We start from the raw sequence: 16,791 nt of genomic DNA on the forward strand, positions 1-16,791 counted from the left end.
GACCACCCCTCTGCAAATCATCCTCTTCATCCCTTCGCAGTGGCAGTATCGTAGCCTATGAGGTCAAACCGAGGCGTGATTATTGCTAGTTGAAAACTTTAACCAATTCCCGCCTTGACGACCTGAAATATAGTCGGCAATGGCAATTTTTGATGGTTTCTATAGAGGCTGAAAATATTGTGAAAAATACAATTGATTAACCAACTTGATGAGTTGTGCAGAATGTGACACGTGAATCTCTTTACAATACAATCCTAAAGTACATGAGTTTAATTACTTTCCAGTGTTGCCCAAGGTCACTGGGACGACATTGAAATAATTAGCCCCACCTACCAAACTAAGTACAATCACTTAAAATAATAAACCACATCAGTTTATCCCACTTAAACAGCCATTTATCTCTATCTCAGTTAAATTGACCAGACTATTAATGAGCAAACACGACGAGGAGCAACAGTATAACCAACATAACATAACTGGTTTCACTTACTTTGGGTTCCCAATATGCACTGACAAACCGTAGCACGGGGTTGTGCAGATGTTTTAGACCACCCCTCTGCAAATCATCCTCTTCATCCCTTCGCAGTGGCAGTATCGTAGCCTATGAGGTCAAACCGAGGCATGATTATTGCTAGTTGAAAACTTTAACCAATTCCCGCCTTGACGACCTGAAATATAGTCGGCAATGGCAATTTTTGATGCTCTCTACAGAGGCTGAAAATATTGTGAAAAATACAATTGATTAACCAACTTGATGAGTTGTGCAGGATGTGACACGTGAATCTCTTTACAATACAATCCTGAAGTACATGAGTTAAATTACTTTCCAGTGTTGCCCAAGGTCATTGGGACGACATTGAAATAATTAGCCCCACCTACCAAACTAAGTACAATCACTTAAAATAATAAACCACATTAGTTTATCCCACTTAAACAGCCATTTATCTCTATCTCAGTTAAATTGACCAGACTATTAATGAGCAAACACGACGAGGAGCAACAGTATAACCAACATAACATAACTGGTTTCACTTACTTTGGGTTCCCAATATGCACTGACAAACCGTAGCACAGGGTTGTGCAGATGTTTTAGACCACCCCTCTGCAAATCATCCTCTTCATCCCTTCGCAGTGACAGTATCGTAGCCTATGAGGTCAAACCGAGGCGTGATTATTGCTAGTTGAAAACTTTTACCAATTCCCGCCTTGACGACCTGAAATATAGTCGGCAATGGCAATTTTTTATGGTCTCTATAGAGGCTGAAAATATTGTGAAAAATACAATTGATTAACCAACTTGATGAGTTGTGCAGAATGTGACACGTGAATCTCTTTACAATACAATCCTAAAGTACATGAGTTAAATTACTTTCCAGTGTTGCCCAAGGTCACTGGGACGACATTGAAATAATTAGCCCCACCTACCAAACTAAGTACAATCACTTAAAATAATAAACCACATTAGTTTATCCCACTTAAACAGCCATTTATCTCTATCTCAGTTAAATTGACCAGACTATTAATGAGCAAACACGACGAGGAGCAACAGTATAACCAACATAACATAACTGGTTTCACTTACTTTGGGTTCCCAATATGCACTGACAAACCGTAGCACAGGGTTGTGCAGATGTTTTAGACCACCCCTCTGCAAATCATCCTCTTCATCCCTTCGCAGTGGCAGTATCATAGCCTATGAGGTCAAACCGAGGCGTGATTATTGCTAGTTGAAAACTTTAACCAATTCCCGTCTTGACGACCTGAAATACAGTCGGCAATGGCAATTTTTGATGGTCTCTATAGAGGCTGAAAATATTGTGAAAAATACAATTGATTAACCAACTTGATGAGTTGTGCAGAATGTGACACATGAATCTCTTTACAATACAATCCTAAAGTACATGAGTTAAATTACTTTCCAGTGTTGCCCAAGGTCACTGGGACGACATTGAAATAATTAGCCCCACCTACCAAACTAAGTACAATCACTTAAAATAATAAACCACATCAGTTTATCCCACTTAAACAGCCATTTATCTCTATCTCAGTTAAATTGACCAGACTATTAATGAGCAAACACGACGAGGAGCAACAGTATAACCAACATAACATAACTGGTTTCACTTACTTTGGGTTCCCAATATGCACTGACAAACCGTAGCACAGGGTTGTGCAGATGTTTTAGACCACCCCTCTGCAAATCATCCTCTTCATCCCTTCGCAGTGGCAGTATCGTAGCCTATGAGGTCAAACCGAGGCGTGATTATTGCTAGTTGAAAACTTTAACCAATTCCCGCCTTGACGACCTGAAATATAGTCGGCAATGGCAATTTTTTATGGTCTCTATAGAGGCTGAAAATATTGTGAAAAATACAATTGATTAACCAACTTGATGAGTTGTGCAGAATGTGACACGTGAATCTCTTTACAATACAATCCTAAAGTACATGAGTTAAATTACTTTCCAGTGTTGCCCAAGGTCACTGGGACGACATTGAAATAATTAGCCCCACCTACCAAACTAAGTACAATCACTTAAAATAATAAACCACATTAGTTTATCCCACTTAAACAGCCATTTATCTCTATCTCAGTTAAATTGACCAGACTATTAATGAGCAAACACGACGAGGAGCAACAGTATAACCAACATAACATAACTGGTTTCACTTACTTTGGGTTCCCAATATGCACTGACAAACCGTAGCACAGGGTTGTGCAGATGTTTTCGACCACCCCTCTGCAAATCATCCTCTTCATCCCTTCGCAGTGACAGTATCGTAGCCTATGAGGTCAAACCGAGGCGTGATTATTGCTAGTTGAAAACTTTAACCAATTCCCGCCTTGACGACCTGAAATATAGTCGGCAATGGCAATTTTTGATGGTCTCTATAGAGGCTGAAAATATGGTGAAAAATACAATTGATTAACCAACTTGTTGAGTTGTGCAGGATGTGACACGTGAATCTCTTTACAATACAATCCTAAAGTACATGAGTTAAATTACTTTCCAGTGTTGCCCAAGGTCACTGGGACGACATTGAAATAATTAGCCCCACCTACTAAACTAAGTACAATCACTTAAAATAATAAACCACATCAGTTTATCCCACTTAAACAGCCATTTATCTCTATCTCAGTTAAATTGACCAGACTATTAATGAGCAAACACGACGAGGAGCAACAGTATAACCAACATAACATAACTGGTTTCACTTACTTTGGGTTCCCAATATGCACTGACAAACCGTAGCACAGGGTTGTGCAGATGTTTTAGACCACCCCTCTGCAAATCATCCTCTTCATCCCTTCGCAGTGACAGTATCGTAGCCTATGAGGTCAAACCGAGGCGTGATTATTGCTAGTTGAAAACTTTAACCAATTCCCGCCTTGACGACCTGAAATATAGTCGGCAATGGCAATTTTTTATGGTCTCTATAGAGGCTGAAAATATTGTGAAAAATACAATTGATTAACCAACTTGATGAGTTGTGCAGAATGTGACACGTGAATCTCTTTACAATACAATCCTAAAGTACATGAGTTAAATTACTTTCCAGTGTTGCCCAAGGTCACTGGGACGACATTGAAATAATTAGCCCCACCTACCAAACTAAGTACAATCACTTAAAATAATAAACCACATTAGTTTATCCCACTTAAACAGCCATTTATCTCTATCTCAGTTAAATTGACCAGACTATTAATGAGCAAACACGACGAGGAGCAACAGTATAACCAACATAACATAACTGGTTTCACTTACTTTGGGTTCCCAATATGCACTGACAAACCGTAGCACAGGGTTGTGCAGATGTTTTAGACCACCCCTCTGCAAATCATACTCTTCATCCCTTCGCAGTGGCAGTATCATAGCCTATGAGGTCAAACCGAGGCGTGATTATTGCTAGTTGAAAACTTTAACCAATTCCCGCCTTGACGACCTGAAATACAGTCGGCAATGGCAATTTTTGGTGCTCTCTATAGAGGCTGAAAATATTGTGAAAAATACAATTGATTAACCAACTTGATGAGTTGTGCAGAATGTGACACATGAATCTCTTTACAATACAATCCTAAAGTACATGAGTTAAATTACTTTCCAGTGTTGCCCAAGGTCACTGGGACGACATTGAAATAATTAGCCCCACCTACCAAACTAAGTACAATCACTTAAAATAATAAACCACATCAGTTTATCCCACTTAAACAGCCATTTATCTCTATCTCAGTTAAATTGACCAGACTATTAATGAGCAAACACGACGAGGAGCAACAGTATAACCAGCATAACATAACTGGTTTCACTTACTTTGGGTTCCCAATATGCACTGACAAACCGTAGCACAGGGTTGTGCAGATGTTTTAGACCACCCCTCTGCAAATCGTCCTCTTCATCCCTTCGCAGTGGCAGTATCGTAGCCTATGAGGTCAAACCGAGGCGTGATTATTGCTAGTTGAAAACTTTAACCAATTCCCGCCTTGACGACCTGAAATATAGTCGGCAATGGCAATTTTTTATGGTCTCTATAGAGGCTGAAAATATTGTGAAAAATACAATTGATTAACCAACTTGATGAGTTGTGCAGAATGTGACACGTGAATCTCTTTACAATACAATCCTAAAGTACATGAGTTAAATTACTTTCCAGTGTTGCCCAAGGTCACTGGGACGACATTGAAATAATTAGCCCCACCTACCAAACTAAGTACAATCACTTAAAATAATAAACCACATTAGTTTATCCCACTTAAACAGCCATTTATCTCTATCTCAGTTAAATTGACCAGACTATTAATGAGCAAACACGACGAGGAGCAACAGTATAACCAACATAACATAACTGGTTTCACTTACTTTGGGTTCCCAATATGCACTGACAAACCGTAGCACAGGGTTGTGCAGATGTTTTAGACCACCCCTCTGCAAATCATCCTCTTCATCCCTTCGCAGTGACAGTATCGTAGCCTATGAGGTCAAACCGAGGCGTGATTATTGCTAGTTGAAAACTTTAACCAATTCCCGCCTTGACGACCTGAAATATAGTAGGCAATGGCAATTTTTTATGGTCTCTATAGAGGCTGAAAATATTGTGAAAAGTACAATTGATTAACCAACTTGATGAGTTGTGCAGAATGTGACACGTGAATCTCTTTACAACACAATCCTAAAGTACATGAGTTAAATTACTTTCCAGTGTTGCCCAAGGTCACTGGGACGACATTGAAATAATTAGCCCCACCTACCAAACTAAGTACAATCACTTAAAATAATAAACCACATCAGTTTATCCCACTTAAACAGCCATTTATCTCTATCTCAGTTAAATTGACCAGACTATTAATGAGCAAACACGACGAGGAGCAACAGTATAACCAACATAACATAACTGGTTTCACTTACTTTGGGTTCCCAATATGCACTGACAAACCGTAGCACAGGGTTGTGCAGATGTTTTAGACCACCCCTCTGCAAATCATCCTCTTCATCCCTTCGCAGTGGCAGTATCGTAGCCTATGAGGTCAAAACTGAGGCGTGATTATTGCTAGTTGAAAACTTTAACCAATTCCCGCCTTGACGACCTGAAATATAGTCGCCAATGGCAATTTTTGATGGTCTCTATAGAGGCTGAAAATATGGTGAAAAATACAATTGATTAATCAACTTGTTGAGTTGTGCAGGATGTGACACGTGAATCTCTTTACAATACAATCCTAAAGTACATGAGTTAAATTACTTTCCAGTGTTGCCCAAGGTCACTGGGACGACATTGAAATAATTAGCCCCACCTACTAAACTAAGTACAATCACTTAAAATAATAAACCACATCAGTTTATCCCACTTAAACAGCCATTTATCTCTATCTCAGTTAAATTGACCAGACTATTAATGAGCAAACACGACGAGGAGCAACAGTATAACCAACATAACATAACTGGTTTCACTTACTTTGGGTTCCCAATATGCACTGACAAACCGTAGCACAGGGTTGTGCAGATGTTTTAGACCACCCCTCTGCAAATCATCCTCTTCATCCCTTCGCAGTGGCAGTATCGTAGCCTATGAGGTCAAACCGAGGCGTGATTATTGCTAGTTGAAAACTTTAACCAATTCCCGCCTTGACGACCTGAAATATAGTCGGCAATGGCAATTTTTGGTGCTCTCTATAGAGGCTGAAAATATTGTGAAAAATACAATTGATTAACCAACTTGATGAGTTGTGCAGAATGTGACACGTGAATCTCTTTACAATACAATCCTAAAGTACATGAGTTAAATTACTTTCCAGTGTTGCCCAAGGTCACTGGGACGACATTGAAATAATTAGCCCCACCTACTAAACTAAGTACAATCACTTAAAATAATAAACCACATCAGTTTATCCCACTTAAACAGCCATTTATCTCTATCTCAGTTAAATTGACCAGACTATTAATGAGCAAACACGACGAGGAGCAACAGTATAACCAACATAACATAACTGGTTTCACTTACTTTGGGTTCCCAATATGCACTGACAAACCGTAGCACAGGGTTGTGCAGATGTTTTAGACCACCCCTCTGCAAATCATCCTCTTCATCCCTTCGCAGTGACAGTATCGTAGCCTATGAGGTCAAACCGAGGCGTGATTATTGCTAGTTGAAAACTTTAACCAATTCCCGCCCTGACGACCTGAAATATAGTCGGCAATGGCAATTTTTGATGGTCTCTATAGAGGCTGAAAATATTGTGAAAAATACAATTGATAAACCAACTTGATGAGTTGTGCAGAATGTGACACGTGAATCTCTTTACAATACAATCCTAAAGTACATGAGTTAAATTACTTTCCAGTGTTGCCCAAGGTCACTGGGACGACATTGAAATAATTAGCCCCACCTACCAAACTAAGTACAATCACTTAAAATAATAAACCACATCAGTTTATCCCACTTAAACAGCCATTTATCTCTATCTCAGTTAAATTGACCAGACTATTAATGAGCAAACACGACGAGGAACAACAGTATAACCAACATAACATAACTGGTTTCACTTACTTTGGGTTCCCAATATGCACTGACAAACCGTAGCACAGGGTTGTGCAGATGTTTTAGACCACCCCTCTGCAAATCATCCTCTTCATCCCTTCGCAGTGGCAGTATCGTAGCCTATGAGGTCAAACCGAGGCGTGATTATTGCTAGTTGAAAACTTTAACCAATTCCCGCCTTGACGACCTGAAATATAGTCAGCAATGGCAATTTTTGATGGTCTCTATAGAGGCTGAAAATATGGTGAAAAATACAATTGATTAACCAACTTGTTGAGTTGTGCAGGATGTGACACGTGAATCTCTTTACAATACAATCCTAAAGTACATGAGTTAAATTACTTTCCAGTGTTGCCCAAGGTCACTGGGACGACATTGAAATAATTAGCCCCACCTACTAAACTAAGTACAATCACTTAAAATAATAAACCACATCAGTTTATCCCACTTAAACAGCCATTTATCTCTATCTCAGTTAAATTGACCAGACTATTAATGAGCAAACACGACGAGGAGCAACAGTATAACCAACATAACATAACTGGTTTCACTTACTTTGGGTTCCCAATATGCACTGACAAACCGTAGCACAGGGTTGTGCAGATGTTTTAGACCATCCCTCTGCAAATCATCCTCTTCATCCCTTCGCAGTGGCAGTATCGTAGCCTGTGAGGTCAAACCGAGGCGTGATTATTGCTAGTTGAAAACTTTAACCAATTCCCGCCTTGACGACCTGTAATATAGTCGGCAATGGCAATTTTTGATGGTCTCTACAGAGGCTGAAAATATGGTGAAAAATACAATTGATTAACCAACTTGTTGAGTTGTGCAGGATGTGACACGTGAATCTCTTTACAATACAATCCTGAAGTACATGAGTTAAATTACTTTCCAGTGTTGCCCAAGGTCACTGGGACGACATTGAAATAATTAGCCCCACCTACCAAACTAAGTACAATCACTTAAAATAATAAACCACATCAGTTTATCCCACTTAAACAGCCATTTATCTCTATCTCAGTTAAATTGACCAGACTATTAATGAGCAAACACGACGAGGAACAACAGTATAACCAACATAACATAACTGGTTTCACTTACTTTGGGTTCCCAATATGCACTGACAAACCGTAGCACAGGGTTGTGCAGATGTTTTAGACCACCCCTCTGCAAATCATCCTCTTCATCCCTTCGCAGTGGCAGTATCGTAGCCTATGAGGTCAAAACTGAGGCGTGATTATTGCTAGTTGAAAACTTTAACCAATTCCCGCCTTGACGACCTGAAATATAGTCGCCAATGGCAATTTTTGATGGTCTCTATAGAGGCTGAAAATATGGTGAAAAATACAATTGATTAACCAACTTGTTGAGTTGTGCAGGATGTGACACGTGAATCTCTTTACAATACAATCCTAAAGTACATGAGTTAAATTACTTTCCAGTGTTGCCCAAGGTCACTGGGACGACTTTGAAATAATTAGCCCCACCTACTAAACTAAGTACAATCACTTAAAATAATAAACCACATCAGTTTATCCCACTTAAACAGCCATTTATCTCTATCTCAGTTAAATTGACCAGACTATTAATGAGCAAACACGACGAGGAGCAACAGTATAACCAACATAACATAACTGGTTTCACTTACTTTGGGTTCCCAATATGCACTGACAAACCGTAGCACAGGGTTGTGCAGATGTTTTAGACCACCCCTCTGCAAATCATCCTCTTCATCCCTTCGCAGTGACAGTATCGTAGCCTATGAGGTCAAACCGAGGCGTGATTATTGCTAGTTGAAAACTTTAACCAATTCCCGCCTTGACGACCTGAAATATAGTCGGCAATGGCAATTTTTGATGGTCTCTATAGAGGCTGAAAATATGGTGAAAAATACAATTGATTAACCAACTTGTTGAGTTGTGCAGGATGTGACACGTGAATCTCTTTACAATACAATCCTAAAGTACATGAGTTAAATTACTTTCCAGTGTTGCCCAAGGTCACTGGGACGACATTGAAATAATTAGCCCCACCTACTAAACTAAGTACAATCACTTAAAATAATAAACCACATCAGTTTATCCCACTTAAACAGCCATTTATCTCTATCTCAGTTAAATTGACCAGACTATTAATGAGCAAACACGACGAGGAGCAACAGTATAACCAACATAACATAACTGGTTTCACTTACTTTGGGTTCCCAATATGCACTGACAAACCGTAGCACAGGGTTGTGCAGATGTTTTAGACCACCCCTCTGCAAATCATCCTCTTCATCCCTTCGCAGTGACAGTATCATAGCCTATGAGGTCAAACCGAGGCGTGATTATTGCTAGTTGAAAACTTTAACCAATTCCCGCCTTGACGACCTGAAATATAGTCGGCAATGGCAATTTTTGATGGTCTCTATAGAGGCTGAAAATATGGTGAAAAATACAATTGATTAACCAACTTGTTGAGTTGTGCAGGATGTGACACGTGAATCTCTTTACAATACAATCCTAAAGTACATGAGTTAAATTACTTTCCAGTGTTGCCCAAGGTCACTGGGACGACATTGAAATAATTAGCCCCACCTACTAAACTAAGTACAATCACTTAAAATAATAAACCACATCAGTTTATCCCACTTAAACAGCCATTTATCTCTATCTCAGTTAAATTGACCAGACTATTAATGAGCAAACACGACGAGGAGCAACAGTATAACCAACATAACATAACTGGTTTCACTTACTTTGGGTTCCCAATATGCACTGACAAACCGTAGCACAGGGTTGTGCAGATGTTTTAGACCACCCCTCTGCAAATCATCCTCTTCATCCCTTCGCAGTGACAGTATCGTAGCCTATGAGGTCAAACCGAGGCGTGATTATTGCTAGTTGAAAACTTTAACCAATTCCCGCCCTGACGACCTGAAATATAGTCGGCAATGGCAATTTTTGATGGTCTCTATAGAGGCTGAAAATATTGTGAAAAATACAATTGATAAACCAACTTGATGAGTTGTGCAGAATGTGACACGTGAATCTCTTTACAATACAATCCTAAAGTACATGAGTTAAATTACTTTCCAGTGTTGCCCAAGGTCACTGGGACGACATTGAAATAATTAGCCCCACCTACCAAACTAAGTACAATCACTTAAAATAATAAACCACATCAGTTTATCCCACTTAAACAGCCATTTATCTCTATCTCAGTTAAATTGACCAGACTATTAATGAGCAAACACGACGAGGAACAACAGTATAACCAACATAACATAACTGGTTTCACTTACTTTGGGTTCCCAATATGCACTGACAAACCGTAGCACAGGGTTGTGCAGATGTTTTAGACCACCCCTCTGCAAATCATCCTCTTCATCCCTTCGCAGTGGCAGTATCGTAGCCTATGAGGTCAAACCGAGGCGTGATTATTGCTAGTTGAAAACTTTACCCAATTCCCGCCTTGACGACCTGAAATATAGTCGGCAATGGCAATTTTTGATGCTCTCTATAGAGGCTGAAAATATGGTGAAAAATACAATTGATTAACCAACTTGTTGAGTTGTGCAGGATGTGACACGTGAATCTCTTTACAATACAATCCTAAAGTACATGAGTTAAATTACTTTCCAGTGTTGCCCAAGGTCACTGGGACGACATTGAAATAATTAGCCCCACCTACTAAACTAAGTACAATCACTTAAAATAATAAACCACATCAGTTTATCCCACTTAAACAGCCATTTATCTCTATCTCAGTTAAATTGACCAGACTATTAATGAGCAAACACGACGAGGAGCAACAGTATAACCAACATAACATAACTGGTTTCACTTACTTTGGGTTCCCAATATGCACTGACAAACCGTAGCACAGGGTTGTGCAGATGTTTTAGACCATCCCTCTGCAAATCATCCTCTTCATCCCTTCGCAGTGGCAGTATCGTAGCCTGTGAGGTCAAACCGAGGCGTGATTATTGCTAGTTGAAAACTTTAACCAATTCCCGCCTTGACGACCTGTAATATAGTCGGCAATGGCAATTTTTGATGGTCTCTACAGAGGTTGAAAATATGGTGAAAAATACAATTGATTAACCAACTTGTTGAGTTGTGCAGGATGTGACACGTGAATCTCTTTACAATACAATCCTGAAGTACATGAGTTAAATTACTTTCCAGTGTTGCCCAAGGTCACTGGGACGACATTGAAATAATTAGCCCCACCTACCAAACTAAGTACAATCACTTAAAATAATAAACCACATCAGTTTATCCCACTTAAACAGCCATTTATCTCTATCTCAGTTAAATTGACCAGACTATTAATGAGCAAACACGACGAGGAACAACAGTATAACCAACATAACATAACTGGTTTCACTTACTTTGGGTTCCCAATATGCACTGACAAACCGTAGCACAGGGTTGTGCAGATGTTTTAGACCACCCCTCTGCAAATCATCCTCTTCATCCCTTCGCAGTGGCAGTATCGTAGCCTATGAGGTCAAAACTGAGGCGTGATTATTGCTAGTTGAAAACTTTAACCAATTCCCGCCTTGACGACCTGAAATATAGTCGCCAATGGCAATTTTTGATGGTCTCTATAGAGGCTGAAAATATGGTGAAAAATACAATTGATTAACCAACTTGTTGAGTTGTGCAGGATGTGACACGTGAATCTCTTTACAATACAATCCTAAAGTACATGAGTTAAATTACTTTCCAGTGTTGCCCAAGGTCACTGGGACGACATTGAAATAATTAGCCCCACCTACTAAACTAAGTACAATCACTTAAAATAATAAACCACATCAGTTTATCCCACTTAAACAGCCATTTATCTCTATCTCAGTTAAATTGACCAGACTATTAATGAGCAAACACGACGAGGAGCAACAGTATAACCAACATAACATAACTGGTTTCACTTACTTTGGGTTCCCAATATGCACTGACAAACCGTAGCACAGGGTTGTGCAGATGTTTTAGACCACCCCTCTGCAAATCATCCTCTTCATCCCTTCGCAGTGACAGTATCGTAGCCTATGAGGTCAAACCGAGGCGTGATTATTGCTAGTTGAAAGCTTTAACCAATTCCCGCCCTGACGACCTGAAATATAGTCGGCAATGGCAATTTTTGATGGTCTCTACAGAGGCTGAAAATATGGTGAAAAATACAATTGATTAACCAACTTGTTGAGTTGTGCAGGATGTGACACGTGAATCTCTTTACAATACAATCCTGAAGTACATGAGTTAAATTACTTTCCAGTGTTGCCCAAGGTCACTGGGACGACATTGAAATAATTAGCCCCACCTACCAAACTAAGTACAATCACTTAAAATAATAAACCACATCAGTTTATCCCACTTAAACAGCCATTTATCTCTATCTCAGTTAAATTGACCAGACTATTAATGAGCAAACACGACGAGGAACAACAGTATAACCAACATAACATAACTGGTTTCACTTACTTTGGGTTCCCAATATGCACTGACAAACCGTAGCACAGGGTTGTGCAGATGTTTTAGACCACCCCTCTGCAAATCATCCTCTTCATCCCTTCGCAGTGGCAGTATCGTAGCCTATGAGGTCAAAACTGAGGCGTGATTATTGCTAGTTGAAAACTTTAACCAATTCCCGCCTTGACGACCTGAAATATAGTCGCCAATGGCAATTTTTGATGGTCTCTATAGAGGCTGAAAATATGGTGAAAAATACAATTGATTAACCAACTTGTTGAGTTGTGCAGGATGTGACACGTGAATCTCTTTACAATACAATCCTAAAGTACATGAGTTAAATTACTTTCCAGTGTTGCCCAAGGTCACTGGGACGACATTGAAATAATTAGCCCCACCTACTAAACTAAGTACAATCACTTAAAATAATAAACCACATCAGTTTATCCCACTTAAACAGCCATTTATCTCTATCTCAGTTAAATTGACCAGACTATTAATGAGCAAACACGACGAGGAGCAACAGTATAACCAACATAACATAACTGGTTTCACTTACTTTGGGTTCCCAATATGCACTGACAAACCGTAGCACAGGGTTGTGCAGATGTTTTAGACCACCCCTCTGCAAATCATCCTCTTCATCCCTTCGCAGTGACAGTATCGTAGCCTATGAGGTCAAACCGAGGCGTGATTATTGCTAGTTGAAAACTTTAACCAATTCCCGCCCTGACGACCTGAAATATAGTCGGCAATGGCAATTTTTGATGGTCTCTATAGAGGCTGAAAATATTGTGAAAAATACAATTGATAAACCAACTTGATGAGTTGTGCAGAATGTGACACGTGAATCTCTTTACAATACAATCCTAAAGTACATGAGTTAAATTACTTTCCAGTGTTGCCCAAGGTCACTGGGACGACATTGAAATAATTAGCCCCACCTACCAAACTAAGTACAATCACTTAAAATAATAAACCACATCAGTTTATCCCACTTAAACAGCCATTTATCTCTATCTCAGTTAAATTGACCAGACTATTAATGAGCAAACCAGCGAGGAACAACAGTATAACCAACATAACATAACTGGTTTCACTTACTTTGGGTTCCCAATATGCACTGACAAACCGTAGCACAGGGTTGTGCAGATGTTTTAGACCACCCCTCTGCAAATCATCCTCTTCATCCCTTCGCAGTGGCAGTATCGTAGCTTATGAGGTCAAACCGAGGCGTGATTATTGCTAGTTGAAAACTTTAACCAATTCCCGCCTTGACGACCTGAAATATAGTCGGCAATGGCAATTTTTGATGGTCTCTATAGAGGCTGAAAATATGGTGAAAAATACAATTGATTAACCAACTTGTTGAGTTGTGCAGGATGTGACACGTGAATCTCTTTACAATACAATCCTAAAGTACATGAGTTAAATTACTTTCCAGTGTTGCCCAAGGTCACTGGGACGACATTGAAATAATTAGCCCCACCTACTAAACTAAGTACAATCACTTAAAATAATAAACCACATCAGTTTATCCCACTTAAACAGCCATTTATCTCTATCTCAGTTAAATTGACCAGACTATTAATGAGCAAACACGACGAGGAGCAACAGTATAACCAACATAACATAACTGGTTTCACTTACTTTGGGTTCCCAATATGCACTGACAAACCGTAGCACAGGGTTGTGCAGATGTTTTAGACCATCCCTCTGCAAATCATCCTCTTCATCCCTTCGCAGTGGCAGTATCGTAGCCTGTGAGGTCAAACCGAGGCGTGATTATTGCTAGTTGAAAACTTTAACCAATTCCCGCCTTGACGACCTGTAATATAGTCGGCAATGGCAATTTTTGATGGTCTCTACAGAGGCTGAAAATATGGTGAAAAATACAATTGATTAACCAACTTGTTGAGTTGTGCAGGATGTGACACGTGAATCTCTTTACAATACAATCCTGAAGTACATGAGTTAAATTACTTTCCAGTGTTGCCCAAGGTCACTGGGACGACATTGAAATAATTAGCCCCACCTACCAAACTAAGTACAATCACTTAAAATAATAAACCACATCAGTTTATCCCACTTAAACAGCCATTTATCTCTATCTCAGTTAAATTGACCAGACTATTAATGAGCAAACACGACGAGGAGCACCAGTATAACCAACATAACATAACTGGTTTCACTTACTTTGGGTTCCCAATATGCACTGACAAACCGTAGCACAGGGTTGTGCAGATGTTTTAGACCACCCCTCTGCAAATCATCCTCTTCATCCCTTCGCAGTGGCAGTATCGTAGCCTATGAGGTCAAACCGAGGCGTGATTATTGCTAGTTGAAAACTTTAACCAATTCCCGCCTTGACGACCTGAAATATAGTCGGCAATGGCAATTTTTGGTGCTCTCTATAGAGGCTGAAAATATTGTGAAAAATACAATTGATTAACCAACTTGATGAGTTGTGCAGAATGTGACACGTGAATCTCTTTACAATACAATCCTAAAGTACATGAGTTAAATTACTTTCCAGTGTTGCCCAAGGTCACTGGGACGACATTGAAATAATTAGCCCCACCTACCAAACTAAGTACAATCACTTAAAATAATAAACCACATCAGTTTATCCCACTTAAACAGCCATTTATCTCTATCTCAGTTAAATTGACCAGACTATTAATGAGCAAACACGACGAGGAGCAACAGTATAACCAACATAACATAACTGGTTTCACTTACTTTGGGTTCCCAATATGCACTGACAAACCGTAGCACAGGGTTGTGAAGATGTTTTAGACCACCCCTCTGCAAATCATCCTCTTCCTTCGCAGTGGCAGTATCGTAGCCTATGAGGTCAAACCGAGGCGTGATTATTGCTAGTTGAAAACTTTAACCAATTCCTGCCTTGACGAACTGAAATATAGTCGGCAATGGCAATTTTTGATGGTCTCTATAGAGGCTGAAAATATGGTGAAAAATACAATTGATTAACCAACTTGTTGAGTTGTGCAGGATGTGACACGTGAATCTCTTTACAATACAATCCTGAAGTACATGAGTTAAATTACTTTCCAGTGTTGCCCAAGGTCACTGGGACGACATTGAAATAATTAGCCCCACCTACCAAACTAAGTACAATCACTTAAAATAATAAACCACATCAGTTTATCCCACTTAAACAGCCATTTATCTCTATCTCAGTTAAATTGACCAGACTATTAATGAGCAAACACGACGAGGAACAACAGTACAACCAACATAACATAACTGGTTTCACTTACTTTGGGTTCCCAATATGCACTGACAAACCGCAGCACAGGGTTGTGCAGATGTTTTAGACCACCCCTCTGCAAATCATCCTCTTCATCCCTTCGCAGTGGCAGCATCGTAGCCTATGAGGTCAAACCGAGGCGTGATTATTGCTAGTTGAAAACTTTAACCAATTCCCGCCTTGACGACCTGAAATATAGTCGGCAATGGCAATTTTTGATGGTCTCTATAGAGGCTGAAAATATTGTGAAAAATACAATTGATTAACCAACTTGATGAGTTGTGCAGAATGTGACACGTGAATCTCTTTACAATACAATCCTAAAGTACATGAGTTAAATTACTTTCCAGTGTTGCCCAAGGTCACTGGGACGACATTGAAATAATTAGCCCCACCTACCAAACTAAGTACAATCACTTAAAATAATAAACCACATCAGTTTATATCACTTAAACAGCCATTTATTTCTATCTCAGTTAAATTGACCAGACTATTAATGAGCAAACACGACGAGGAGCAACAGTATAACCAACATAACATAACTGGTTTCACTTACTTTGGGTTCCCAAAATGCACTGACAAACCGTAGCACAGGGTTGTGCAGATGTTTTAGACCACCCCTCTGCAAATCATCCTCTTCATCCCTTCGCAGTGGCAGTATCGTAGCCTATGAGATCAAACCGAGGCGTGATTATTGCTAGTTGAAAACTTTAACCAATTCCTGCCTTGACGACCTGAAATATAGTCGGCAATGGCAATTTTTGATGGTCTCTATAGAGGCTGAAAATATTGTGAAAAGTACAATTGATTAACCAACTTGATGAGTTGTGCAGAATGTGACACGTGAATCTCTTTACAACACAATCCTAAAGTACATGAGTTAAATTACTTTCCAGTGTTGCCCAAGGTCACTGGGACGACATTGAAATAATTAGCCCCACCTACCAAACTAAGTACAATCACTTAAAATAATAAACCACATCAGTTTATACCACTTAAACAGCCATTTATCTCTATCTCAGTT

The 16,791-nt window shown here is 39.5% G+C and overlaps 31 non-coding genes across 31 annotated transcripts; all 31 read left to right on the forward strand.

Moving 5' to 3' along the window:
• Window positions 1–28: 28 nt before the first annotated feature.
• Window positions 29–168, forward strand: LOC133009878 (U4 spliceosomal RNA). The gene has a single exon (XR_009680581.1). It is a non-coding gene; the product is annotated as a U4 spliceosomal RNA (small nuclear RNA).
• A 406-nt stretch (window positions 169–574) lies between these two features.
• On the forward strand, window positions 575–714 carry LOC133009957 (U4 spliceosomal RNA). The gene has a single exon (XR_009680653.1). It is a non-coding gene; the product is annotated as a U4 spliceosomal RNA (small nuclear RNA).
• Window positions 715–1,120: 406 nt separating this feature from the next.
• LOC133009907 (U4 spliceosomal RNA) lies at window positions 1,121–1,260 on the forward strand. Its single transcript, XR_009680608.1, has one exon. It is a non-coding gene; the product is annotated as a U4 spliceosomal RNA (small nuclear RNA).
• Window positions 1,261–1,666: 406 nt separating this feature from the next.
• Window positions 1,667–1,806, forward strand: LOC133009871 (U4 spliceosomal RNA). The gene has a single exon (XR_009680575.1). It is a non-coding gene; the product is annotated as a U4 spliceosomal RNA (small nuclear RNA).
• Window positions 1,807–2,212: 406 nt separating this feature from the next.
• Window positions 2,213–2,352, forward strand: LOC133009896 (U4 spliceosomal RNA). The gene has a single exon (XR_009680597.1). It is a non-coding gene; the product is annotated as a U4 spliceosomal RNA (small nuclear RNA).
• A 406-nt stretch (window positions 2,353–2,758) lies between these two features.
• Window positions 2,759–2,898, forward strand: LOC133009889 (U4 spliceosomal RNA). Its single transcript, XR_009680591.1, has one exon. It is a non-coding gene; the product is annotated as a U4 spliceosomal RNA (small nuclear RNA).
• Window positions 2,899–3,304: 406 nt separating this feature from the next.
• Window positions 3,305–3,444, forward strand: LOC133009908 (U4 spliceosomal RNA). The gene has a single exon (XR_009680609.1). It is a non-coding gene; the product is annotated as a U4 spliceosomal RNA (small nuclear RNA).
• A 406-nt stretch (window positions 3,445–3,850) lies between these two features.
• On the forward strand, window positions 3,851–3,990 carry LOC133009932 (U4 spliceosomal RNA). Its single transcript, XR_009680630.1, has one exon. It is a non-coding gene; the product is annotated as a U4 spliceosomal RNA (small nuclear RNA).
• Window positions 3,991–4,396: 406 nt separating this feature from the next.
• Window positions 4,397–4,536, forward strand: LOC133009897 (U4 spliceosomal RNA). Its single transcript, XR_009680598.1, has one exon. It is a non-coding gene; the product is annotated as a U4 spliceosomal RNA (small nuclear RNA).
• Window positions 4,537–4,942: 406 nt separating this feature from the next.
• Window positions 4,943–5,082, forward strand: LOC133009919 (U4 spliceosomal RNA). The gene has a single exon (XR_009680619.1). It is a non-coding gene; the product is annotated as a U4 spliceosomal RNA (small nuclear RNA).
• Window positions 5,083–5,488: 406 nt separating this feature from the next.
• On the forward strand, window positions 5,489–5,629 carry LOC133009873 (U4 spliceosomal RNA). The gene has a single exon (XR_009680577.1). It is a non-coding gene; the product is annotated as a U4 spliceosomal RNA (small nuclear RNA).
• Window positions 5,630–6,035: 406 nt separating this feature from the next.
• Window positions 6,036–6,175, forward strand: LOC133009950 (U4 spliceosomal RNA). Its single transcript, XR_009680647.1, has one exon. It is a non-coding gene; the product is annotated as a U4 spliceosomal RNA (small nuclear RNA).
• Window positions 6,176–6,581: 406 nt separating this feature from the next.
• Window positions 6,582–6,721, forward strand: LOC133009903 (U4 spliceosomal RNA). The gene has a single exon (XR_009680604.1). It is a non-coding gene; the product is annotated as a U4 spliceosomal RNA (small nuclear RNA).
• A 406-nt stretch (window positions 6,722–7,127) lies between these two features.
• Window positions 7,128–7,267, forward strand: LOC133009893 (U4 spliceosomal RNA). Its single transcript, XR_009680595.1, has one exon. It is a non-coding gene; the product is annotated as a U4 spliceosomal RNA (small nuclear RNA).
• Window positions 7,268–7,673: 406 nt separating this feature from the next.
• LOC133009946 (U4 spliceosomal RNA) lies at window positions 7,674–7,813 on the forward strand. The gene has a single exon (XR_009680643.1). It is a non-coding gene; the product is annotated as a U4 spliceosomal RNA (small nuclear RNA).
• Window positions 7,814–8,219: 406 nt separating this feature from the next.
• Window positions 8,220–8,360, forward strand: LOC133009874 (U4 spliceosomal RNA). Its single transcript, XR_009680578.1, has one exon. It is a non-coding gene; the product is annotated as a U4 spliceosomal RNA (small nuclear RNA).
• A 406-nt stretch (window positions 8,361–8,766) lies between these two features.
• LOC133009890 (U4 spliceosomal RNA) lies at window positions 8,767–8,906 on the forward strand. Its single transcript, XR_009680592.1, has one exon. It is a non-coding gene; the product is annotated as a U4 spliceosomal RNA (small nuclear RNA).
• Window positions 8,907–9,312: 406 nt separating this feature from the next.
• On the forward strand, window positions 9,313–9,452 carry LOC133009872 (U4 spliceosomal RNA). The gene has a single exon (XR_009680576.1). It is a non-coding gene; the product is annotated as a U4 spliceosomal RNA (small nuclear RNA).
• A 406-nt stretch (window positions 9,453–9,858) lies between these two features.
• LOC133009905 (U4 spliceosomal RNA) lies at window positions 9,859–9,998 on the forward strand. The gene has a single exon (XR_009680606.1). It is a non-coding gene; the product is annotated as a U4 spliceosomal RNA (small nuclear RNA).
• Window positions 9,999–10,404: 406 nt separating this feature from the next.
• On the forward strand, window positions 10,405–10,544 carry LOC133009933 (U4 spliceosomal RNA). The gene has a single exon (XR_009680631.1). It is a non-coding gene; the product is annotated as a U4 spliceosomal RNA (small nuclear RNA).
• Window positions 10,545–10,950: 406 nt separating this feature from the next.
• LOC133009948 (U4 spliceosomal RNA) lies at window positions 10,951–11,090 on the forward strand. The gene has a single exon (XR_009680645.1). It is a non-coding gene; the product is annotated as a U4 spliceosomal RNA (small nuclear RNA).
• A 406-nt stretch (window positions 11,091–11,496) lies between these two features.
• Window positions 11,497–11,637, forward strand: LOC133009875 (U4 spliceosomal RNA). The gene has a single exon (XR_009680579.1). It is a non-coding gene; the product is annotated as a U4 spliceosomal RNA (small nuclear RNA).
• Window positions 11,638–12,043: 406 nt separating this feature from the next.
• LOC133009917 (U4 spliceosomal RNA) lies at window positions 12,044–12,183 on the forward strand. Its single transcript, XR_009680617.1, has one exon. It is a non-coding gene; the product is annotated as a U4 spliceosomal RNA (small nuclear RNA).
• Window positions 12,184–12,589: 406 nt separating this feature from the next.
• LOC133009876 (U4 spliceosomal RNA) lies at window positions 12,590–12,730 on the forward strand. Its single transcript, XR_009680580.1, has one exon. It is a non-coding gene; the product is annotated as a U4 spliceosomal RNA (small nuclear RNA).
• Window positions 12,731–13,136: 406 nt separating this feature from the next.
• LOC133009906 (U4 spliceosomal RNA) lies at window positions 13,137–13,276 on the forward strand. The gene has a single exon (XR_009680607.1). It is a non-coding gene; the product is annotated as a U4 spliceosomal RNA (small nuclear RNA).
• Window positions 13,277–13,681: 405 nt separating this feature from the next.
• Window positions 13,682–13,821, forward strand: LOC133009881 (U4 spliceosomal RNA). Its single transcript, XR_009680584.1, has one exon. It is a non-coding gene; the product is annotated as a U4 spliceosomal RNA (small nuclear RNA).
• Window positions 13,822–14,227: 406 nt separating this feature from the next.
• Window positions 14,228–14,367, forward strand: LOC133009949 (U4 spliceosomal RNA). The gene has a single exon (XR_009680646.1). It is a non-coding gene; the product is annotated as a U4 spliceosomal RNA (small nuclear RNA).
• Window positions 14,368–14,773: 406 nt separating this feature from the next.
• On the forward strand, window positions 14,774–14,913 carry LOC133009951 (U4 spliceosomal RNA). Its single transcript, XR_009680648.1, has one exon. It is a non-coding gene; the product is annotated as a U4 spliceosomal RNA (small nuclear RNA).
• A 402-nt stretch (window positions 14,914–15,315) lies between these two features.
• Window positions 15,316–15,455, forward strand: LOC133009918 (U4 spliceosomal RNA). The gene has a single exon (XR_009680618.1). It is a non-coding gene; the product is annotated as a U4 spliceosomal RNA (small nuclear RNA).
• Window positions 15,456–15,861: 406 nt separating this feature from the next.
• LOC133009884 (U4 spliceosomal RNA) lies at window positions 15,862–16,001 on the forward strand. Its single transcript, XR_009680586.1, has one exon. It is a non-coding gene; the product is annotated as a U4 spliceosomal RNA (small nuclear RNA).
• Window positions 16,002–16,407: 406 nt separating this feature from the next.
• LOC133009909 (U4 spliceosomal RNA) lies at window positions 16,408–16,547 on the forward strand. The gene has a single exon (XR_009680610.1). It is a non-coding gene; the product is annotated as a U4 spliceosomal RNA (small nuclear RNA).
• The last annotated feature ends 244 nt before the right edge of the window (window positions 16,548–16,791 follow it).

This window comes from Limanda limanda, chromosome 8 (genome assembly GCF_963576545.1).
Source record: "Limanda limanda chromosome 8, fLimLim1.1, whole genome shotgun sequence".
Taxonomy (NCBI): Eukaryota; Metazoa; Chordata; class Actinopteri; order Pleuronectiformes; family Pleuronectidae; genus Limanda; species Limanda limanda.